At 34.4% G+C, this 26,579-nt stretch overlaps 1 protein-coding gene across 6 annotated transcripts in view; it reads left to right on the forward strand.

Annotated features, from left to right (window-relative positions):
* LOC138709027 (protein croquemort-like) overlaps positions 1-26,579 on the forward strand; it is a 192,683-nt gene that overhangs the window by 95,916 nt on the left and 70,188 nt on the right. The gene's annotated exons all lie outside the window — the stretch shown is intronic.

Genomic DNA, 26,579 nt, shown 5'->3' on the forward strand with positions numbered 1-26,579 from the left:
AGGAAATGCCGTTGTGAATATCCCCTTACAGGTTTACCTGGGTGTCGCTCGGAACCTAATTAACTTACATCCATATCTGTATAAACAACGGTTGCTCTCATAAACAAACATACATGAATTGTGTATTGACTACGGAAGCTATTAATTTACTTTTATTTAAGTTTGTATTTTCATAATTTTAATATCACTAATAAAATAGCTTAGCCTGATGTATCAGGCGCGTGTGCATATTATGATGATATTTATTTATATTTTATTTAATACAATATTAATGTGCTGATCAACAGCCATAGGCCAATAATAGCCCAACAAGTTATAGGATAATACGCCGGTGCTCGTGTAAAGGGGTTAAGTCAAATTGTGAGATATGTAAACTTATCTCCTTTGGTACTGAACAAAACCTCTTTGTTATGAAATATGGAGCACTATAACTGCATCATGGACGGAAGAATTACTTAACCCCTTTAACACAGGAAAGAAGTAATCGTGAAGGGTTCAAATCTCTACTTATTCCATTACAGCCAATTCATACTTAACCCCCTTTACACGAGCACCCGATAGAATACACAGAATGACAATTTGAATACGATTGAAAATTTACAATACTAGTAATACAGTTTTAAGACAAGTGAACTACAATTGAGAGGTTGGGTGCAAGAAAGGCACTTGTCACAAATCAAGTTTTGAGAAAATTGACGTTGAAAATTCAAACCGTAATAATGTTATCTATGCACGCCTTTACATTTTGGGTACTCCTGACGTCTATGATCACAGTATTGAACTACAACTTGGTGATCATATGCATAACAGATCAGGGAACACAATAAAGCATTTGACTGAAAAAGGGCACATCCTCAAAAATGCCCTTCTTGCACCCAGTCCCTCAATTGTAATGTTAATTAAAGGATGCATTAAAAATTAAAATAAAATCATCCTAAACGAAGAATTTTTCCCTAATCTATGATATATTAGACTCAGAAATGTGTACGAATACACTCGAGCGTATCGATGGTCGGAAGATGTAAATAACAAATTCTCTTTCTTTCCCGAACAACTCGCAAAGTGTTTGGCAGCGAGCTGGGTGTTCAGTGTAGGGAGGAGGGAAGTCAGTGGTGAAATTCAACACCTATTGGCTAAATGTTTCCGGATAATGAATAATAAATATTTTATATGAAGTAACAAAAAACAACCTAAATTATATTTCAGCGTCGATTCCAAAATAAAAGAGTATATTTTAAATTTAATACTAAGTGACTCTCAAAATAGAAACATACGTAATATACAGGGACATCATTTTATTTTTACTTCAATTTTTATTGTACCTGAGTTTTTGAATGTACTTCACTCCCACCCCTTGTACTAATGAAGTTCAACCGTCTTCCACACAGATCCAAGACCGCATATACAGTCATAGTAGCCTTACGGTCATAGTAAACAGTACGTTCCAAAAATATGTTCGCGTTTTCCAGTGACGAAAGAGCTTTCAATATTGCATCATTTTCCATTTGCCTACGTCGCATCCCGGTTTCCCCCACCTGCTTCTATTCGCCTCTCTGTAAATGCTAGTGGCTGGGCTATCTTAGCTCTTTTCTGAGAACATTAATTTCTGTTAGGAATTGGATGTCTACGTAATATTATACCCATACAATTGTTTAAAATAACTTAAATAAAAGGGCCTCGATTTCTACGACCCTGCGACATAACCACTTGGACGGACAGTAGATAGCATGTCTGAGTAATTTTATCTTTTCGGATCGGGCAGAAGTGAAGATTGAATTTACAGCACGTAAGGTACTCTTTTATAGAGTAGGTACAGAATTGTTTCAACATGAGTTACCGTAATTTCCCATAACTATGGTCCAGGCACCCAACTATGGCCCAAAACGCATTATGTACTACTTAGTCCCCCAAGAGTTCGGTGTTTGCCATTTAAGGCGCCACTGTGATGGAATTATGTCCCCCATAGATGCATCTATCTACCATTACACGTGGCAATGATATGGATGCTTAACAAGGTCAGTGTGCATCGTTCTATTGAATGTGTGAAGACACAAAATCATTCAGTTTGTGATTGTCTGTTTTATTAAGCTCTCCTCTGTTAAACTTGGCTATATAGTGTTTAGTTTCACGTAATAATTACACTGGCAGAGGTTAAGGAATCTGCGTGAAAAATATTTAACCTCAAGGCTAGAAGTCAGTCCTCAACTATGTACCGCAGTTTTTCGTGGACCATAGTTGTATTTCATTTTGAAATATTTGTTTCAATAAAATGTGATCAATGTGATTATTTACTTCTGCAAATACGGTATCACAGTATATTCTAAAACACCATTTACCATTATAGGCAAGTAAACAAAGAAACAGGCTGTTCCAGCATCAATGGTACTAGCACGAATGATGGTCCGGTAAAACGAAAACTTCAGGGTAGAAGGACCACAACCGTCCCTGTAAGTGATTATGAAAGCGATGAAATTGAATTGGATACAGATTATGATGTTTTCGGTGTTCTCTCCATATTTACAGATAGTGAGTCAGATATGGAAAAGAAGACGAAATCTGTTAAATTAATGCTAAAGGCACGTAGTTATATGGTAGTTACTTATGAGGAGGAATTGTGGCCAGGGAAAGTTTTGGAAGTGAAGAACAATGGAGCTATTGTTTCATGTACACCGTGTTCCGCTTATAAGTATAACAAAAGAAATAGCTATAACTTCTGAATTAATACAAGTATATAGTTGAAACCAACTGCTACAAAGAATGAAAACTGGGAATTTTGTTACCTTATGTTCCATAAACCTCAACATGGCTTCCATTGGTGGCACGGGAAATATCCAACCGGTATTCAACCTCGACCCAAGTGTTATGAAGCATCTGTGGTGTAACATTGTTGACAGCAGCATAAATTCTTTCTTGTAAGTCTGCCAAATCACGTACTGGCGTCCTGTAGACCTGGTCCTTAATAAACCCCCACAGGAAAAAATCAGGTGGTGTTAGATCTGGTGATCTGGCAGGCCATGTGATGTACGGTGATCCTCTTCCGATCCATCTTGCAGGGAATTGTTCGTCTAAGAATGTGCGAACCATGTTGGCAAAGTGTGGTGGAGCCCCATCTTGCTGGAAAATTGCTCCATCTGGGAGTTGTGGCACAGCATACAGTTGCAACATATCCAGGTACGTGTTTGCAGTGACTGTCTTTTCAGCAAAGAAATAGGGACCAATGATTCTGTCACGCATGATCCCACACCAAACATTCCATTTAGGGGAATCCCGTTGGTGTTCAATTACGACACTTGGATTTTCCGACCCCCAGATGCGACAATTGTGTCGGTTTACTTTTCCACTGACGTGGAAGGTTGCCTCATCTGAGAAACAGACTCGAGTTAGAAATGTGTCGTCATCGTCCACTTTATCCAACATTGTTTCTGCAAAGCGTTTTCGTTCCAGTTTATCATTCGGCGTAATCATCTGATGAAGTTGCAGCTTGTACGCTCGCAAACGCAATCTTTTATGGAGCACTGTATGCACTGTTGTTGGTGGGATGTTCAACTGCACACTAGCCTGTCGAATGGATTTCCGCGGGCTTCTCTGAAATGCCTCGCGAATGCGTTCGACATTTTCGTCAGACACTTTACGCTTGGAATGTTTACCTGCATTAGACAACAAACTTCCTGTTTCTCTGAGCTGCCTATCCCATTTCATTATTGAGACGTACGTCGGTACAGCTTCCCTCGGTCTAAGATTGTACTGACGGCGAAACAAGCGCTGTACACGAATTATGGATCTATGTTCTGCTAATGACAGCACACAAAAGGCTTTCTGCTGTGGCGTCCACATGCTGACTGACTAAAGATACGATACGAATTCTCTTATTTAATGATCTGCGCATGCGTGAGTCTTCTAAAAATAAGTAACAACAATGGATTAAAACTTCCCAATTTCCTCTTTACAATGGTACCAATCTTAACCCATTTGCATGCATTGTTATGAAATTATAACTATTTCTTTTATTATACTTATAAGCGGAACACGGTGTATAGTAAGAAGCGGCAATTACTGAGGTGGCGAGAAATGGAAGACATTTTATTCTATAGAAAGGAAAACATAATAAAACAAATTGAAGACCCCAAATGCGTCTCGAAAAAGAGAGATCTATTTTCAATTTCAGAATTACAAGAGAAGTGGAGATTCAAAGGATCGAAATAAGCCTAATGAATGTAGTTCTCAGTACGATAAATAAATATTATCAGTGAATTTATTTGCATAGTATTTTGCTAAGAATGTGTTAGTTTATTTTGATACCGTACTTTTGTTCTTTAATAGACACTCACCTGCAAAAAAACCGGGCCAACTACATTTCTTTAAAATTTTTGAAAATTGTAGGATTTTTTAAATAATTGTAGGTGTACTGAGGTTCATTTAGTTATTCATTTATTTTGTGATACGTAACAATGTAATACTGAATACGTAATTGCCAACAATGATCTGAAAAGAAAATTCGTTCTTCTTGTAATATTGTGTGTAAACTTCTAGGACTCATTTAGAGCTAAGCTGAAGGTGTCTACAGACTGGTAAGCTCTTTTGAGGCAGTATTGGAGTACGTCATTGTATACAAATGTCACTACCGATTCAGCAAAAATGGTTGCATTGATAGAAGGTGGGAATAGTCAGCGTTATGTGGCTGCAGTTCTTGGGATTCCTCGATCGACCGTACAACGAGTGTACCATCGCTTTAGAGAGACAGGAGGCTATTCCAGGAGACCCGGTTCAGGGAGAAAACGAGTAACTTCGGCTCGTGACGACCATTTTATTGTCCTAAACACATTAAGAAATCGCCATTCCACAGTTATTGAGACCAGAAGAGCCTTCCAGAAAATAAGACAAGTTAACGTGAGTGAGAGAACTGTAAGAGGACGTCTGGATGAATGTGGGCTGATTCCAGAAGACCAGCTAAAGGCCCAGAATTGCTTACAATCATGCTAATTGGAACCTGGGGGAGTGGCGACGAGTGCTTTTCACAGATAAATCGATATTTAGTTTACAGATGGACGTGAAAGAGTGTGGAGAAGAGAAGGAGAACGTTTTTCTTCATGTACCTTTAGTTCACGTGTCAGTTTCCAAGGTGTATCAGTAATGGTATGGGTTGGCATTTCGTATGAAGCTCACACAGAACTTGTTTTCATTAATGGAGGTGCTTTGACTGCTTCAAGATACATCGAAGAAGGTCTAATTTAATATGTGGTACCATATGCCCCACTTATTGGTGGAAAGTTCCTGTTAATGCATGACAATGCTTGCCCTCATGCTACAAGAATCGTGGATGAGTTCCTTCACGACGTTCTATTGAATAGGATGACATGGCCACCAAGAAATCCTGATATAAACCCTATTGAACATGTGTGGGAAATGGTAGGGAAGCGACTTAGAAGTCGTCTAACTCCTCACAGCAACTTACAGCACTTCCGAAATGTTCTAAGTAAAGAATGGAATAGAATCGATCAGACTGACATCCAGAATCTGATTGAAGGGTTGAATCGGCGAATGGTAACAGTCATACAGTCACGGGGAGACAGTATCCGCTATTACCAACATCTGGGTGGCCACAAAATCAGTTGAACATTTGGAAGAAAATTGATATAATTTGTAAGTTTTTACACCTTTTAATTATATCCATTATTTGGCGTCGAAAATAATAGCGCAAATGATAATGAATAATTTTTTTTTTTTCTGGGAAGCAATGTTTTCTTAATTTCATAAAGGATTTTCTGATTCTCACCTCATAAAAAATTTTGCCTGTGAGTGTAGTTGTTCATTATCGCAGAAAAATGACTTTCAGATTTGACTTGTTTATTGAGTGTTTATGTAATGTGTACTAATAAAAAGAATGCATGTACTTTTCATTTATTTTTAATATTTCTGTGCTAGATTGTGTTTATACCCTTAAATTAGAAACTCAATGTATTGATTTACGAATAATTACAGCTCCAGCTACAGTCCATTCATGCTTTCAAGCATGAATATATGAGTGGACCATAGTTGGGCAACTCAGACTACAACAATGTACCAATGCTTATTATTTTTTAACACTTGTAATTAAATAATTTCAAACACATATGTCAATATTTATTTAATATAAACTTACAAGAGTCCAAAGCCAAAATTTCACTTAATCTGAATGAATAGTACTGAATATACAAAGAAAAATGTGACAAATGTGGACCATAGTTAGAGGAAACTACGATACTGATACGAAGTACGAACCTTGTAATTGGAATTACGTAGGCCTACAATAGTCTATAGTGCGATAATATGCACAAAAGAACTGAAGCCTGTATCGAAATGAACGGCCACCATTTTAAAAAATGTGTTTAAATATCCATATTATGGTTATTTTTCAATTTAACTTCACTCTCTATAGTGTACGCTAATGTGCTGTAGACAGTATAATATACACTGCATAATGAATACGTCCACATGGACAGCTCAATTCGTGAGTAAAAACACTCATTGTTAATATTGTTGTGTATTTTGATTAAATAAAAACCTAATGAAAATTATCAAACTCAAAATCGCGATATTTCCTAGTTTACGTAAATGGATGAACTACTTTTCTTCCCTGCTATACCTATACTGTTTTCGCTGTAAGAAAAATCCTAATGTAAACATAAGCACGTTGCTGTCATATCCGTGATTGGCTTCCAGTTGAAACACTCACATGACGCAGGAAAATATAGTTCGTATTTGGAAACCATAATCTTGTATTATTTGAAATTAAAAAATTGAATTCTAGTTGCTAAATATGATGAAACATATAACTTCACTCATATGTAAAACGCTATGTAAAAGAAAAGCTACATTTATATTTTGTTATGTATTATGAACGCGGATGAATACCAACAGTAATACCGAGATAGTCTGTTCTTGTACCAAGCTGGCGTCACTTGAGCTCCTAGTTGTTCACGTGGCACACAGTACTGAAGTATGGCTTCTGCATCCTCGGTGTGTGTGGTTATTAAACATAAGAGTGGAATCCCTCTGAAAAGCGGAGAAAAACAAATAGTGTTAAATGTATATAATAAATTAAGTGAGTTTTAATTACAGTAATTATAAAGTAAATGTTTCCTAAGCAAACGAATGCATAGTAGTGAGGTTAGGCCTACTTGACTAGTAACGGGAAATGTTTATCATGAAACAGAATGTACAAAAGTAGGCGGAAACATGTACTGAGAATCTATGGCGCCAAACAGGGGCCAATGAAGCCTCACTTCAGCCACGTGCTATTGTTTACATTATGATTTTTCTTACAGCGAAAAGATTATAGTAAAGTGATTTGTTTGTATATTATGTCAGTATCATCGAATTCCAGTCTTGGACGGGGGTAGCAAACGGTATGATACAAAGGTATGGCCAGGTTAATATTAGAAATGTTAGTAAAAATGAAATGATGTCCCTGTATAAGAAGTAATACGCGATATATAACTCGTAGTCCACACCTGTGGAGTAACGGTCAGCGCGTCTGGCCGCGAAACCAGGTGGCCCGGGTTCGATTCCCGGTCGGGGCAAGTTACCTGGTTGAGGTTTTTTCCGGGGTTTTCCCTCAACCCAATATGAGCAAATGCTGGGTAACTTTCGGTGTTGGACCCCGGACTCATTTCACCGGCATTATCACCATCTCATTCAGACGCTAAATAACGTAAGATGTTGATAAAGCGTCGTAAAATAACCTACTAAAATAAAATATAACTCGTACGCTGCCAGAACCCGCTCGACAGGTATATCGATGCATCACTGCTGGATAAAAGGTTGAATGAACTCGCGGTATAGTTAATTGAACCTTCGTACTGAAGGATTCTGTTCCCGTAAGGCAACATTCACAAAGCAGGCTTAAAACTAAACAAGACGTTGACACGAGAGCTAGAGGCCATTCTTTTAAAAACGCAACATAAAAGGCGTAAAATTAAGAAGTTTGGTAGGTTCAAGTTTTATGTGCGGGTTAGGGCGTATCGAAAAAAGCCGATTTTTTTTTTCAAAATTAAAAATTTAAGTGTTCGCAAAAGTTGCATTATGGTGCATATAATTAAACAGTACCCTAATCTATGCTGTTTTCATTCAAATTTGTGTGTAAACTAGAACTCTGAGTTTTAAAGGTAAAGTGAAAATAAAAATGCCTGTATCTAAAAACAGATTTTTGGAGTTATCATGTTCTGATCAAGCACTGCAGAATTTCTACAGTGAGAAAGTGAGGAGGAATGGACAGTTTTCATTAATATGACTCCCAAAATAATTGAGTGGAATGTGAATTACTCCATCACATTATCAACATAAAAACATCAGCTTTACGGAGCCGTTCCTCACTTTAAAACACTGAGCAAATCATTCCAAGGTATTAAAAAGAAGAACTCAGCAATGTGTTTCAAATATTAATCTATAGCTGTTATGATAATTATTGGCTGTGCTAAACCAGTTTTCGTAATGTTTAAATCGCTTCGGTTACACAACATTTATAGGCTACATAAAAACTGGATTTGACATTTTCACTGATTCATCGATTCATGCTCAAAAACATGAACACGTTTTGAAGGGTGAATTCTATATAATATACTCGTATATTATTGGTTATATATCTCATTATGGAATTCTGGGTAACGAGAATACCGATGCTTTGACAAAGAAGGGCAGCACTGCTACTTACAGACCTGTTACTAAATCTACGTATTACTCTATGAAAATATTTATTGAATACACATACTTAGACTTCAACAAACAAAATCTGATAACACAATCTCAAGAGAAAAAAATGAACTCCCTGCATCATAATCCACAGTTAATTCCCGATTTACCACTCAAATCGTCTGTAGCTGCATTTAGATTCGCAACAGGCCATGACTGTTTGGCCAAGTACCTGCATATAATTGGAATATATCAGTCTCCTAACTGCCCATTGTGCAACTCAAAGAAATGGATTCGGAACACCTCAAAATCTGTGCTTAAATGGCTGACCATGACAATACCTTTGAAAAATATTGGAGTGCAAGAAGACAAATGACTTTGTCAAACGCCTGGCATTATAAAACAACAACAACAACAACAACAACAACAACAACAACAACCTATCCTTGGATATTCAAAAGTTGAGTGCATGTCTGAAAATGAATGCCGCTTTCACTGTATACGAAATTAACTAAAATTCATTTGGTACGGTCGGACTATACAGCTCATGCATTTTGTCAAGACGCGATGCGCAGTAGGGGAATAACGTTTCTGTGGAGAGGGTAGGAGTAGAAGGGAAGGTCGGGCGTGTGTGTACAGAGTTCAAGGCAAAGGCTAACCCATTCCCCTATAATTCGTAAGTAGACTCATCCGATCTCGTGCGCAGCTCTGTAGGAAGACTGGGGGAGTGTCTGGACATAATGCATGAGTTGTAACATAGGTAGGCATTCATAATCTGGATAGCACAAACACATCGCACTTAGCGTCATTAGTAATGTAAAATATTGTTGTACGAACTATGAAACAAAGCAAAATAATAATAAAAAAAATCAGTATGAAAAATTTCATAATGTAACTAAAAACTGGGCAGAAGCAAAGCTCTGTAGTAGCGAGTTATACTCGTAATTTGCGTGGGTTTGAATGCCAGATGTGCTGATTACCCTATTGTGGTTTTTCCTAACTGTGATGAACATGTCATGGCGATTCCTCGGTCTTATTTCGTGAAATAGGCTTGCTATAGTATATCGCTAACTTATTGCCTTCTTTACACTGTGTTACTTGCGGTATGTATGTATGTATTTATTCACACTGCAATGGGTATATACCCGGTGGCAGTGGTTAAAAATACACTTAATAATAATACCAATAATTAATACTAACAATAATTTATAATAATAATAATAATAAATTAAATAAATTAAATGAAGCACGATCACTTAAAATAACATTTAAAATAAATCTAATTTGTATCTTAAATCTAAGTTCGAACTAAAACCCACGAGTATGATATGTTCATATCTGCACAAGTACCTTTCCACATTACACTCATTTCGCTGTCAACTCACTCACTGCACTGGAACTACGACACATTTCACTGATTCTATCCTGATTTCACTAACACTTCAAAAACATTTCACTGTTCAAATACTTTGCACTGCCACTATAAACTATAAAGCTTCCCTGACAGGAACACGTTTCACTGACACAACACACTTCACTGACACAACATAATTCTTCACTGATGCAACACTTCAATAACAAAATATCATGTACATCCTTTACATACTGTGTATAATTATCGTCTATTAGTAAAGTCCTTAAGCCTATTTTTAAATACGTTTTTGGTTGTTGGTAAAGCCTTTAGTAAGTCTGCAGGTAAAGCATTCCAGTCCCTGATAGTACGATTGAGAAGAGAAAACATTCCAGTGTCCGTCCTCTGTCTTCTTTCCCTCAATTTATATGAGTGGTCGTTCCTTGAAGAGTAATTTGGCGGTTGCAACCTATTTTTTATTTCTCTCCAGGCAGGCTCACCTCTGTACGACGGTAGAGTTCTGTGGTTCGAATAGACAGGTAAGTTCAGCGCGGGCACTTCTACTCTTTGAACGAGGTACAACAGTGATGTAGAATATCATTTAAGTGTATGCTTGAGATTATGAGATTCTACGTCATTGTTGCGCCTCGTTTAGAGGCTAGAAATGCCCGTACTGAAAATGCCTGGAGTAGACCGCCTCAAACAATTTTCAAATCTACACTCGACTGTCGTAAGACAAACTAGTGATGGGGTGTGATTTGAAGACCTGTGATTTTGTCGCTGTGATGTTTTGTCACTGGTTCCGTCTGTGACTGTAGTTCTAAAATCACAGCTCCGAGAATTCGCCATCTCAGACTGATGCGTGATTCATAGCGGTGGCGATTGATGTACAGAATGATTCACGAAGATTGTGCCTAATGGCTATGCAAATAAAACATTAGGTCATAATTATAAGTTAAATATAACTCGCGCTTCCGCCGTGTGTAGCATCATCAGGTCTAAGAGAGAACATATTGTATGTCAAGTTGTATGAACGTAAAACATAAGATGTGAGAAAGTGTAACAACCTTACAAAAGTATATGAAGATAGTTGTGAATGCTGATGAAACAATAGCATGCAACAAACATCTCAAACACAGAGATACAGTAAAAACAAATTGTTAAGATGTGCAATTAATTACAAGTTAAAATTCAGTGTGTTGAGTGTAACTTATGAAAAATCTTACAACGTCATTAAGTTAAAATTTATGGACAGATAGCATATGTAGATTGAAATAAAAAGCTTTAAAAGTTACATTATGCCACGTTGCCAGGTCTTGTTGAAACACACCATTGTCATCCGGAAACGATTTCTACAGCTGCGGTGAGACTTTAGTTTCCAAAATTGAAATATTCTTGTCACTATTCATTATTTCTTTGATAGGAATTAATGATCCATGCCCTTCGTGTGTAAAACAACCCCAGAACATTACTTTTGGGAGGTGTTTCGATGCTTGTTGGAGATGAGATGATGAAACCTTTTCAGATTCTTTACGGACGTAAGTAACACTGTGGCCATGAATCTCGAAATGAGGTTCATCGGAAAAAAAAAATCTTCTTCCAGTCATTTACTGTCCAGTTTCTTTGTAATTTTGCCCATAAACGTTTTTTTTTGCACATATGAGGAGTTAGCAGTTGCTTTTTTAATGGCTGACGACTTTTCGCCCAACTTCCAAAAGTCAACGACGCACTGTTGTAACGTGAATGTCTACCCTAGTTGTATCTATTAACTCGCGGGTTAAGTCGATAGCACATAGCCTAGGATTTACTTTACTTTACTTAACAATTAAACCAGTCATGTCAACTGATGCCCATAGGCGCAAGCGCGCGCTTTAGAGCTCAGAAGAGCCTGAGCGCTTTACAACGGAAAGGAAAGAGACAGACGAAAGAGGTAGTATATGCCTCTTGGCCGAGCTATGTACAGGGATGGCCAGCATTGATTCAATGGTATATAATGGGAAGAAAACTTACTAAAACTGTATCCATGTTAATTTTTATATTTGTCAGAGAAGTATAAGTGCATTACGGATAAGAATGTAAGTTTTAATTTTAATGCTCCTTTTTCACAAGTTTGCTTTTTTTTTTATTCAAAATGAATATTTTCTCAACTTTCTTGTAGAAAAGTGAAATTTTCAGATATGTTTATTTAGTAGCCTTACAGGTACTGAAACAATGTTTTCGTAAATATAATATATCGTAAATACTTAATATTGAAGATAGTATACTGAAAATTTTAAAAATATTCTCATGGAAAATGTTTGTAAGGAAGTACTGTTACATCATAAACAAAATATATGTGCACATGTGTTGTAAAAACGTCAGCTCTATAACTTAGCAGATTTCGAGAAAATAATTTAATATTCTGATGATAGGAAGTTGCGCACCAATATCACCTTAAATGCATAATGCGATAAGAATTTTGTTACGTAATATTAGTTACAGTTAAAATATATACCTAAGTAACTTTGCTTCGTACTATAATATTGTTTTGATTAGTTTATTAATTATTTTTATAAGTCTAAAAATATCATTAATATCAATTCCAACTTACCATGTCATACTCAATGTCTTTCTTTGGTATATCACTTTCTTTATGAATGATGCGTTTCATTCATTGTACTACTATGGAATTTATGTGAACATTCCTTCTTAACTCTTTATTATGTTCTTAACATTTAAAACACAAGTGCAATATTAAGAAATTGGTGTTAGTACTTTTGTTTTATAGACAATAAATGAAATATCAAACAGAAAGAAGCCATATAAAATAACGACATGAATTTCACGTTCCGTTTGATGTTTGTGCACCACTGTTTTCTTAATCCAACATGCTGCTTATTCATATACATAATTCTTCCTCCTTCCATACCTAGCGCTTGATGCCCGCGCACGACGTCAACGTCAGAAAAATGCACTTGCTTTGAAATCACTGAATTAAACGGTCATTTTGCGGTGAAGTCTTCCTTTTCGGCCACATTTCCCTTTTCTCTGAGGCGTGAGAGATCAAGTCTCTCGGTATCGTTTCAGGATGGAATTAACTGTAGTTAACCCGACACCACATTCTACAGAAATTTTCCTTTGTGTCATGGAAGTGAGCTGTGCTAATGTTACAATTTTAAACCGTTTTCGTTGAGTTGTATGCATATCTGAAGACGTCAGTACGAACACGGCAATGCAGTAATAAACCTTCAACGCAACTAAAGTGCTTTTGGGGGCGAAAATGAAAGGAAATAATTAACATATTGCAAAAAATGTAAGCTCCAAACCTTCAACACTGAAAGTCTGCTGCATTACAAATTAAGCAGGAGTGTGCAATCTGGAAGGACAACAAAAAAATGCTGAAAATTGTCATGTTCGGATTAATTTGCATCTTACTGCAAGTCCGCTTTTTATGTTAAGCTTTAATTATATAGGATACATTAGCAATACTTGCACTAATAAGCAAGGAATCTTACTTTGTCTCATAAAGCTACAAGGTTAAGTATTACTGGAGGTCTTACTGTAACGAATGAGCGCGTGCATGTAGGGAGGAAGTACTTGTGTCTGTTCACGCGACTCTTGTTTTTCCAAGTTGGGCAGAACAAAACATAGACCACTTTAACAAATACACTCTTTACAATTTTCATTACTTAAACCAGTGGTATTCAATCTGTGGTATGAGTACACCCAGAGGTACGCGGAGTTGTCTCAAAAGGTACGCATTCCATTGATAGGCATGTAAAAAATGCTGACCCCCTTATAACCCCCCTTTAAAATAAAGTATTTTGAATGTCATATAGCCTAAAATCTAAGTTGCAACGAACTTAATTTATATTCCAATTTTCATCGAAATCCGTTCAGCCATTATCGCGTGAAAAGGTGACAGACAGACAGATAGACAGACAGACAGGCAGACGGACAGATAAAAATAAAAAAAAAGCGATTTTCTGTTTCAGGATGATTAATTATACATGTTAACACAAATTATTTTTGAAAAAGCGAAAATTACCAGAAACATTTCGGTTACAGATTTATTATTAGTATAGATTAGTACTATTGCTTAAATAACTACAACAACAATAATAATAATAATAATAATAATAATAATAATAATAATAATAATTTTTATTTTATTTTATTTTATTTACTTATATTTGATGTGTTATACAAGAGCCAGAGGCCAATTACAGTTCAGCACCAAACAATGTAACAAAAACATTAGCAATAATTTACAATAAAAGTACAAAGAAATAATTAAATTAATGGCAATTAATTAAAATGATAATTACAAATGAAATAATGGAATCATAAATGAAGAATGGAATCATATAAAATAATATTACAAAGATATACAAGATTATAATACAACGACAATAATGACAATGAATGGACGAGATAAAATGGATGACTAAACTACATAGCATAATGAGCGAGAATAATATTAAAATACATATTTAAACAAAAGATATAAATGAAAACTGATATAAAACTTCAAAATATATACTACACATTAAATGAATCCAAGCTTGATCCATGCAAATTAGCATATTTTATACATCTGCAGACCGGAGAGAGAGATTTAGAATTTCTGTTGTAAAACATTTTATGATATCTTAAACCCTTAGCAGGAATACGAAGACTGATATTGTTTAGGAAAGATTCACAATCAATATCACCCTTAAGAACTTTACAAAAAAATAAGTAATCAAGATCTTGACGTCTGGCAAATAAACTACAGCAATTAAAATATTTGCAGTTAATCTCATATTTATAATCATCAGAATTAGGTAAAAATCTATAAGAACAAAGGGAAATAAATTTTCTTTGAATATTCTCAAGCTTAGCCGAGTCAGTGGAAGTAATAGAGTTCCATACTACAGATGCATATCCAAGCTTGGATCTGACCAATGTATAATATAAAATTAACAAACACATAGGAGTAGAAAAAGAATAAGTTATAGATCTAATTAGACCAAGCATTCTTAATGAATGGGTATAAATATATTGCACATGATCATGGAAATATAATTTAGAATCAAGTAAGACACCAAGATCTCTAATAGTATCTTTCCTAGTAATTATGACATTATTAAGAGTATAATTAAATTTTTGGGAGGTTGTTTTACGTGTGAAAGAAATAGCAAAAGTTTTGGATTGATTAATTTTTGTTCCATTTTCAACAGTCCAAAGTGCAATTGAATTGATATCCTTTTGAAGAATTTGACAATCAGCCAAACTACTAATTTTGAGAAAGATTTTGAGATCATCCGCAAATAAAAGAAAGCTAGAACTTATTCTTTTACTTATGTCATTTATAAATAATAAAAATAAGAGAGGCCCCAAAGTAGACCCTTGAGGGACTCCACATAAACTATTAAATGGATCCGAGAGAGAATTACCTAGTCTAACACAAGATTGTCTATCTGTTAAATAGTTTTTAAACCAATTCACGTAGTTCGTGGAGAGACCAAAATTACTTAATTTGTTTAATAAACTTTTGTGAGGAACAACATCACATGCTTTGCTAAAATCAAAATAAATTGAGTCAATTTGACCTTGAGTTTCGACAACAGGCATAATGAGATTGAGATAGGAAACTAAATTAGTATTTGTAGATTTCTCTTTAGTAAAACCGTGTTGGGCTGAATTGATCTTATTTTTGACATAAGATGAAATAATAATAATAATAATAATAATAATAATAATAATAATAATAATAATAATAATAGTAATAATAATAGTAATAATAATAATAATAATAATAATAATAATAATAATAATAATAATAATAATAATTTTTGCATACAACCTCAATCGTGCCCTTTTGTTATATACCTAATTGCAATGCTGTTTGGGAGATACATAAGTAAAAATAAAGGCATTTTGATGGTTACGCCAGCAAAAAATTTTGAATACCACTGATTCAAACTATATACACTAGAATATCCTACGCTATTTTTACTGTTTACATTAGGATAAAGAATGTAGACCTACATTGATTAAACTTTCATTCATTTAGTGTTCTGCCCAAGGACAGGTCTGTAACTGCAAACCCTGCTTTCTCCAGTCTTTCCTATTTTCTCTCTTCCTCTTAGTCTCCTCATATGATCCGTATATCTTAATTTCATCTATCATCTGATATCTTCTTCTAACCCGAACTCTTCTCCCGTTCACCATTCCTTTTAGTGCATCCTTCAGTAGGCAGTTTCTTCTCAACCAATGACCCAACCAATTCCTTTTCCTCTTCCTGATCAGTTTCAGCAACATTCTTTCTCCACCCACTTTTCAACACAGCTTCATTTCTTATTTTGTCTGTCCACTTCACACGTTCCATTCTTCTCCCTATCCACATTTCAAATGCTTCTATTCGCTTCTCTTCACTTCGTCGTAATGTCCATATTTCTGCCCCATACAATGCCACACTCCATATAAAGCACTTCACTAGTCTCTTCCTTAGTTCTTTTCCCAGAGGTCCGCGCAAGATGCTCCTTTTTCTATTGAAAGCTTCCTTTGCCAATGCTGTTCTTCTTTTGACTTCTTGGCAGCAGCTTATGTTACTGCTTATAGTACATCCCAAGTATTTGAAGACAATTGTGCAATACCAACAATATCCGCACTTTCATCGGAAATAGGAAATCCTACCGATTTTTCATTCTTAATGATAATTGCTCTTCGACATCTGAACTAAGTTCTTGTATACGGCGAGTCACAGTTTGAGCTGAGAGGTTGTTCATGTTAAAAAAAATGTAAAGATAAACTGTTAACTTACTAAATCTAAAATTAAAAGTAAATCAGTATTAGCTTAAATAAAAATTTCAAGAAACCGATAAAATATTATGTATCAATAACATAAAATATAAAAAAATCATAAAAAATATATAACAGATATACCAATTCTAAAGAAAAAAACAACAAAAAGTATGCCGTTTTCAATGACTTTAGGTACCGCATTCAAACTTCTTGAAGCGTTCTTCCTCTCCTAATTCATCATAGGTACAAATGTAATTTTTTGTTCTGAAAAAGAATTTTAAAGTGTTAAACTTTTTGGATCAAATTTTTGCACATTTAAAGGACAAAACTAAAATTCTTTCAATCATTTATTATAATACACTGCTCTCTTAAATTGGCTGAGCATATTGGAAATTAAATCAATGGCTTTTCCAAAATATGGAATGAAATATTTCATATAAAACAAGTTTTATCTCGAAAACGAAGCAACATTGTATTAAGCATTTTGTTTGAAATATCTCAAAGAATAACCTCCTGAAATTAATGACTTTACTTACGGTTCACTCTGTGTATACACTATATACACCGTGTCCGAAATGAAACCTACCGATAAAGAAATGAACTAAGTATACATCCATAAAAGTTACATAAGGCCAGCTTGCACTAAAATGTAGAGAAACTCAACAAGTTATTATGTCATGAAATTGGCGAACCTGTTATTCCTATTGTTGTGTAAACACAGATTGTTTTCCAAAATGGCTCCATTCACACCGCAAGAAAAAGTGCAATGCTGTTTTTGTTTAGCAGAGTTTGTTTCCGGTTACAGTTCAGCGGAGATTTCGTGAAAAATACGACCGTGCACCTGATAGGCACACCATTGTTCAGTGGCACAAATATTTGCTAGAAAATGGAGATTTTCAGCGACATGGTGCCACAATTGCAGGATCTGGGGTTCTGATAATCCTCGTGTTATTTTTTAACATGAACGTAACTGTCCAATGTTTGGTATGGATTAACCAGTTCAGAAGTGATCGGACCTTTTTTCTTCATAGAGAACACAGTGAATGATGTGGTATATCTCGATATGCTTGAAAATTTTGCGCTACTCCCCATTCCAGAGAGGTTCACCTTCCAGCAAAACGGAGCTCCCCTCATTATTGGGGACCAGTCGTTGAAACTTTACACAATCATTTCCCGGGACGATGAATTGGTCGTGGTGGTCCTGTTGCATGGCCCCCACGGTCTCCTGATCTTACACCATTGGATTTTTTTCTTTGGGGATTCGTGAAAGACCGTTTCTACAATAGGATTATACGTCATCGTAACCCTTTTGTTACTATTTCGATATGTAATCCTTGATAAGTACCTTCTCGAACAATATCTCGTCATCATTGAATTATTGTTAATAGTATAATAGTTATACCAATTATTAATAAGTTAGTTCTTGATTGTATTGGTGAAATCATTTAATTATACCTGTTATTGTTACCAACACCAGAGTGGATAACCTTCAACTGTTACATCAAAGGATTATCGACACAGTAAGATCTGTAACTCCGCAGATATTACACAATGCCTGGAGAGAGATTGAATACAGGTTAGATGTGTGTCGTGCTAGTAGATGGGGACATGTTGAGATTTACTGATGGTGACAATAACTTGTTGAGTTGATTAATATTTTCCCCTAATTTGTTTTTGTGTGTCCATAATTAAGGAATAAATTATTTAATATCTTTATCGGTAGGTTTCATTTCGGACATGGTGTAGGCCTATATAAACATATCGTCGTTGTTCCTGAAATAACTCCTATGTGATATATTTATCGATTTTATGATTTTTGCTCTATTAAATAACTTAAATAGTGATACAGCAAATAATAAAATCTCCTATATGTAATTATATTTCTTTCTTTCGAAAATGTAAGAATTCACAATCTCCTATGCACTAGACCTACTGTCATAGAAGAATAAATCTGTTCTCTCTTTCTACTAAAAAAAATTCATATTTTGCACATAGGAGTTATTGCAAGAACAACAACGATATACAACAGTATGAAGGAATCTAAACATTGCTGGAACATGACAATCCCGAGTTTTGTTTCCAACTACAGTACAACCTCAATTATCCGTGATAATGAAGGGGATGGGCTGAACGGTTAATCGAAAAAATCGGATAATCCGTACCATAAGAGATTTTTGTAAATTTAGTGAATACCACAGACACTTTCGTAATTTCCTCCATGGGCTTGTACTTAACACGCTAGGTAGTGGATCAGAAGTCCAGTGATTGAAGTCTGGTTGTCAACGACTGATTTTTAAGGAAAAGGAAATTCCTTGTAATTGCTCTCTGGGAAAGATAGAAATAGTGGAGGTCTCAAGTTGTAGATTTACATACTTTATACTCCAATCTCGTATTCTGATGCGAAATGAGGTACAGTTTCTCTTTCCCCAAACCACTTAATTATTTAGGCCTACACTTTGTCTTTCGATACTTAGCACAAGAATTGTTTTGACATCCGTAGTACAACTCGAACCGTAGACCATACTGCATAACGATAAAGGCTTGTAATGACACTCTAGAAAAAATAACGTGCTAATACAATGTACAGTACGTCATATATTTCTGCAGCAAAAAAAAAAAAAAAAAAAAAAAAAAAAAAAAAAAAAAAAAAAAAAAAAAAAAAGCGAGAGAAAGATAGAGGGATAATCCAACAATCGGTTAATAGGGTGACGGATATTTGAGGTTCTACTGTATGTACAAAAGATAAAAATTTTTTCGTACACAATCTGGAATAAAGAGGACTGGTTCGATTTCTTAAGCCAATTGAGCAAATCTCTGGCGTTGTGTGCCAAGACACGCTTAGGAATTGATCCATCATATTCCTTAGGCAGTATTACTTCATCTTTTAATTAAGCAATACTTAACATTGCTTCCATTTTCTAGACATAAATGCTTACTACTAAAAGCAGCCGTGATGTTGTCTCGTGACATTGACAGTGACACAGTATTATTTACACTGACAACTACTTATTATGTGCTAGCTACATTTATATGCTAATTATTGACTTGGATAAAGAATGCGGGAATGGACTTGAAAAAAATACTTGCATCATCTAGGACACCGCACTGATATCGCGTAATCGAAAGGAGTTCAGCCTTATATTCGAAATATCGCTAACATGTATTTAAATATAATTTTCAATTCAATTACAGATCGCTATGAAACGGACTTTATTTCACCATCGTTCTTGTATTAAATGTATCGTTCTTAGGCGAAAAAAGAAGAAATTAAAAGTAAAATTCCAATTAATTGAACACACAATCTCTTGCATAAAATTGAGACACATAGTGAACCGGTTTTCTTCCCGTCTGAAGAAAGTGAGGTTTCGTTTTCAAAACCCAACTGCATATGAAGCACAGGCTGTCGTTCGTAGTCGGCAAAACACGTTGCGCAGTCATTTTTATTAGGTCATTTAACGACCTTGCATCAATCTAGTAACTGTATTTGAAGAAAATGTACAAGAGAGCAAAATTACCTCACTTGAATTGAACAACAGAAAGAAGAGAGGAAAATGTTTGCTAGTCCTGACCAGTTTTATTCCAAAACAAGATAAGTCATACCTAATAAGGTATGAGAACGTGATGAATCTGAGGAAGATGTTAAAATACATACTACAACTACAATAGTACATTATGCAACGAGCCTATAGTGGTAGTAATTAAGACGCGAGTATGTTTATGAAACGAGCGCAAGCGAGTTGCATAATTTTCATACGAGCGTCTTAATTACCATTATAGGCAAGTTTCATAGGACTTTTTATGCTCGACCATATTTCTAACTTGAAATTATTCATAAGTATTCATGTTATTGTTATGTGAGTGAGGAGCGGAACTGACCTTGTGCAATAGCCTACCTCATAAATTGTGAGATGTGCGCAGACGCGAAAGTATTGATTTTTTCCGAGAAATAAAGTCGACGACCTTGATGTAATCTAGAGAGTAATATAAACATTAAATCTTGATATAACCTTGAAGTTGAATTCGATATTGAAAAACGAGATGACAAATTGAATTTATTTGAATATTATTTACAATTAACGCTAATTATTATAGTAACAGAACTGACTTTATTTCAAATGTAGGTTATTTATTGTGCAATTGGTGAAATCGATACTTGCGCTTTCATATTGCTACAATGATACGTTCTGATTGGTGGAATAACCTGAACTTTAATGAATAGGTGTACTTTAATGAGGTCCATTAAAGGGTTGCTACCAGGTGTATAATTACTACATTTCGGCATGGTCGAGCATAAATCATTTTGTTCAACAACCAACCATTTGTGCACAGAAGAGCAGATGTAGAAGGCAACGATGCAATAACTGCGAGAAGAGATAATAATGATGTAAGTAATTGAAATGGAACTAATTCATTTTCTTCTAGTTTGCTCGCCTTAAGGCTTAAGGATAATGTTAGCTAGTAGGAAAAACAAAAGTTGAGAAAAGTGTAATTGTAATTATTAATTTCTTTGTATCCATTTTCCATTCAAAACATCATAGGACTATTTTATTCGTAAAGGAACACAAACTTTGTGCAAGTAACTTTCGCCTTGAAGCTTTAATGCCTAAAAGTGTTTTCTGTATTTCATTGAAATAAAATTGCACCTAAAATAAAGCTTCATTTCATTTATTGAAAATACTATCCTAGTTTAATGTGAAATAATTTGTTGATAGTCAGTGCAATAGTGATTCAAGTAACAACTTCTTTTGAAAAACAATAATTTTCTTAGAACTAGGACAAAAGTTGTAATCCATACATGGACATTTAATTTAGAATTTAATAATAAACGGCATCATAAATAAGAAATATTAAAACATTGATTGATTATAGCAACTGCAAACACATTTCCTTTTACTTTTTCTAGAAAAAAAATTATTACTTGTTCACTATGGTTTTGAGGTATCAATTTTTTTGCTAATTTCATAAAATTATTTTTTAAATTCCTTATTCATTTTTCAAGACCTTGTCCAGTCTATTTTTAACGTCGTCAATGCTGCCTGGTGCATTCTATGGAGTTGTGTTAAAATAAAAATTATAATACTGTTGTATGTATTTGATATTATGCAGCATCTTTATTCTTCACTCTCTTTTGGAAGTTGATTTATTATCGATGGGATTTAAACATTGCATCATGCCTTTTTCTGTATAGGTCAGGCTATAATGAGGCAATATTTTTCGAGATTTTCTCAATAATTCGAAGTAAATTTTATAATCTAGCACAAATATAATAAAATTAACATTATCAGACAATAGTCGACATAGTCAATCTCTTTGATGGCGACAGGTGTGCTACAGTGAAATGCCTCCACGTGTGGATCTTTGGATCGACGGTATAGTTATAAACGGATTGTAAACTATCGCCTTGTGTTTGATGTCACTGTCAAAGTCACCGTTACTGTCGAGCAGTATTAGTCACTTCGCACCATTGCATTGAGATGATCTCCTTATCATTCAGTAATAATTATACTAGAAATGTCAGGCAGGAGTCTAATACAACTGTCGGCTTTAGATGCTTGTATATTATGTGGTCCCTATTCGCTTGCAATTGATAGTATTGTGTTTATGTTTCCGTTATCTGGTAGAATGTTTTGATAATTCCATTTGTAAAACTTCGACACGTTGGAAAAGTAGAAGTACAGAACGTGATACTCAAAAGAAAAATCTGAAAAATCTAACAAACCTCCTACATCTATATTAAGTATTAAATTACATAACTCTAATTGTTGCCTTATACAGTGTAAATGTCCGATTATTAAGTAGTCCTCCGAAGTTAAGTATTTAGGCATAATTTTCGACAATAATTTAAAATGGAACCAACACATTAATTGCCGTTTGTAATAAATTATGTAAAATATATATTATTTTGTCTTATTGAGGAATTACTTGTCAATAAGTTTATTACGCACAATATACTTAACTTTATTTCAATCGGTAATTATGTATGGGATTATGGGATGGGATAGCTTATTTATATCCAACTTTAATCCACTTTATTCATTACAGAAGAAAATAATTAAAATATGTTTTCATAAACCTATTGATTTTCCATCTCAAAAATTGTTTTTAGACTTTAATGTTCTTAAAATAAGACAAATTTATTATATTGCATTAATAAAATGCATACATAAAAATCTAAATAATTTTGAATTGTAGTCTCATAGTTATGGTATGAATTCTTTAAAACTGTTTGAACCAAAATGCAACACTGCTACAGTATTTAATCATAGTAGTAATTTAGGCCCAAGAATATATAACAAATGCGGGTTCGATCCCGGGCCAGGTCGATGGCATTTAAGTGTGCTTAAATGTGACAGGCTCATGTCAGTAGATTTACTGACATGTAAAAGAACTCCTGCGGGACAAAATTCCGGCACATCCGGCGACGCTGATATAACCTCTGCAGTTGCGAGCGTCGTTAAATAAAACATAACATTTCATACATTTCATATATAACAAATTTATATTTGAATATCCTAATCTTGTCAATTCTAATAGTTCTAGTATTAAATTTAAAAAAATGATGTCTGGATTTTATAAAAAATGAAGAATTATAAATTTAAATTTATATATTCTTATTGCGTAGTAGACATAAGACAAATTTTATTATATACTTCTTAATTTCAATTCAGGAATCCACCCCTGAGCACGAGTTCTATTCTTTTAAGGGCGAGCTAAAGTTTTTCTGTTTATATTATATTTTATGTTACAATTATTATGTAAATAAATCAATAAATAAATAATAGCCGTGAAGCTAAGCAGACAAGCCCTTATCAAAGCTATAAGGAAAACTTATAATTCTTATAAGTTGAAGGATATGTGTTGAAAAACAATCTCAAATCCAAAATTGTTATTAATATTTGTACTATAGGAAAAGTTGCCTCATTATCTCGATTGCAGCCTTCAGAAGGCAGTTTCTATACAACCAGTGACCCAGCCAATTCCTTTTTCTCTTTCTGATCAGTTCAGCATCACTCTTTCTTTCTTCATCCACTTTTTCTAACACAGCTTCGTTTCTTACTTTGTCTGTCCATTTCACACGCTCCATCCTTCTCTATATCCACATTAAAAAGGCTTCTATTCACTTCTCTTTACTGCGTCATAATGCCCATGTTTCTGTCCCATACAATGCTACACTCCGCACAAAGCACTTCACTATAGTTTCTTCCTTATTTCTTTCTCCAGAGGTCTTTTTTTCTATTAAAAGCTTCCTTTGCGATTCTCCTTTTCACTTCTTCACAGCAGCTCATGTTACTGCTTATAGTACACCCCAAGTATTTTAATAATAATAATAATAATAATAATAATAATAATAATAATAATAATAATGAACTGTTATTTTATTGGATTAAGAAGTGCTTATAATACAGATTTAATATGTGCAGCACATGTTTTCCGTTATTAAATGTTACGGAGCACTTATAATACAAATTTAAGATGATGTGCATCACACTTTTTCCGTTATTAAAAATGTTAAGAAGTCTTATAATACAAATTTAGGATTGTGTACAGCACACTTTTTCCATTATTAACTTCACACTATAATCAAACAAGAACCTAAGATACCTAATGCCTTTGTTGTTTTGCTGACAGTTAAATTTTGTGTACTTTTTCAAATAAGCGCAGACAATGTACGTGTTTTAACAGTGTGAAATCTTAGCCTTAACTGTACTACCCCTACTTGTTTGTTAAATTTTTCAGCGAGGATGTTCGGCAAGAGAGCGGAAGACTATTCCATCAATTTAGCTGTTACTCCATTATTCGTAAATTAAATAGATGGTAATTTTAAGGGTGTAACACAATTTTAGCACACGAAATCGATCTAGTTCTCAATGAAAATATGTTCTATGAATTAAAGGAAACTAATTAATTTCAATTCTCAAGAAAAATACTTATAAATAGTTGATGTAACAGCCTCCGTATATTGAATGCTATTTTCTTAACGTGGAATCCTCTATAGCCTAACAAGAAATGGACAGACATCCGTCTTGCTGTGGATTGTAGAACGTTTAAATTCAACGAACAAAAACATGCCAGTATACCTCTAATTGAGGTTATGGCTAATATGTTACATCTATTATCAAGCAGTAGGCCTACATCTCACTTACCCATATGTACCAAAGGAAAAATAATTGTTTGTATATATCTGAAGTCTGATTAGTGTAATATGTACCTAGTCAGCTGTGTATGCAATGGAAGGAGAAAGAAATTTGCCACACTACACAATTTTCTCCTGACTCAGTTGCCTCATGAGTACTACCCTGTCACATATGAGGTTCCAACCTGTCTTCGGACGTTGACTAAACAACATATTCAATGGAAATACTGTTACCCTCATCGAAGCTTATGAACAGGATATTCCAGAATATTAGAACTACCACGTCTTGATAAGACAGGGAAATACAGGGCCACCAAGAAGAGAAATATGATTGCTAGTTAAATCTGCAGTGCAACAGTGAAAAGGAACACACCAAACCAACTGGTTGTAATTGAAGGGTTCAGAGCCATAGTGGGTCAAGCGCCATTTATTAAAAACGGAGAAAACAAGAGCTAAAATTAAGTGATTACCATAATTTAACGAAACATATAGTAAGTAATATAAAGTATGCACATTAAAATTAAATAATATGTCAATATTAATTAAATTATGGTATTTACTTAACTTTAACCCTTGCTTTCTCCGTTTTTAATAAATGGCGCTTGGCCCACTATGACTCTGAACCCTTTTTTTAATTTTATTTTTTTATTTAAATTTAAATATACAGAATAAAGAATATAATTACAAAACAAACAAGGGAAATAGAAGTAAAATAATACAAGCAATATAAAAAGAAGATACAGTAGTATTAACAAAATTTGAGACCGAATGAGCAGCGCTCGTGCTCGGTCGCAGTTCAGATATAATATTAAAATAAAAAATAATAATAATAAAAATGAATAAGTAAAATAAAATAGGAACTAAAATATAATTACAGCGGCAATGGAATTATATAATATAATGTTAACACTAGAGAAGAATATTATCGCACGTGAATTTAAAATGCATTAGGCCTAATTACTAGTCATATTTTCGGAAAATATTTACAACACGAATTTTCGGCACACTTCATGCCTTTTGGGGCCATCACACACGTGGAGACAGAAGAAGCAGTGATGATACCTGGAGATTTCAACACCAGAACAGTCATATACAACTTAAAAACATGACTAACATAACTTATTTTGAATAGGACTTGAAAGTAATAACTGACCTCCAAGACATTTCAGTTATAATGTAAAAAGCATATTAGATCTTCTTTTCTTGAATCCATACAACAAGCAGACACGTACAGCTACGAAGTGATGAGTTGGCCAGTGTCAAAAATGGGATTAACAGCGACCTGGTAGGTGAAGATGAGAGGACAATGAGGAAAGATATGATGCTATTACGTATTCAAAAAAATATATACTTAGTACCAAGTTAAAACTAATGCAGTAAAGATGTTCGAAAAAAAATGTGTTAATATACTGTAACATTGCTCAATACTTACTTCCTACTTATTCACAGTCACGCAGATGCAATTAAACGTTCAAAGCGAATAGGCTAAAGGAAGATAATGTATGTATTTATGTATGTATTTATTAACACTACAATTGGGTATACACCAGGTGGTAGTGATATATAATATACAATAATTACAATTACATGAAATAAAATAAAATAAACGTAAATCTATAAATAGTAGATGCAATAAATCTAGGACTATAAATAAAAACT

Source organism: Periplaneta americana, chromosome 11 (assembly GCF_040183065.1).
Source record: "Periplaneta americana isolate PAMFEO1 chromosome 11, P.americana_PAMFEO1_priV1, whole genome shotgun sequence".
Taxonomy (NCBI): Eukaryota; Metazoa; Arthropoda; class Insecta; order Blattodea; family Blattidae; genus Periplaneta; species Periplaneta americana.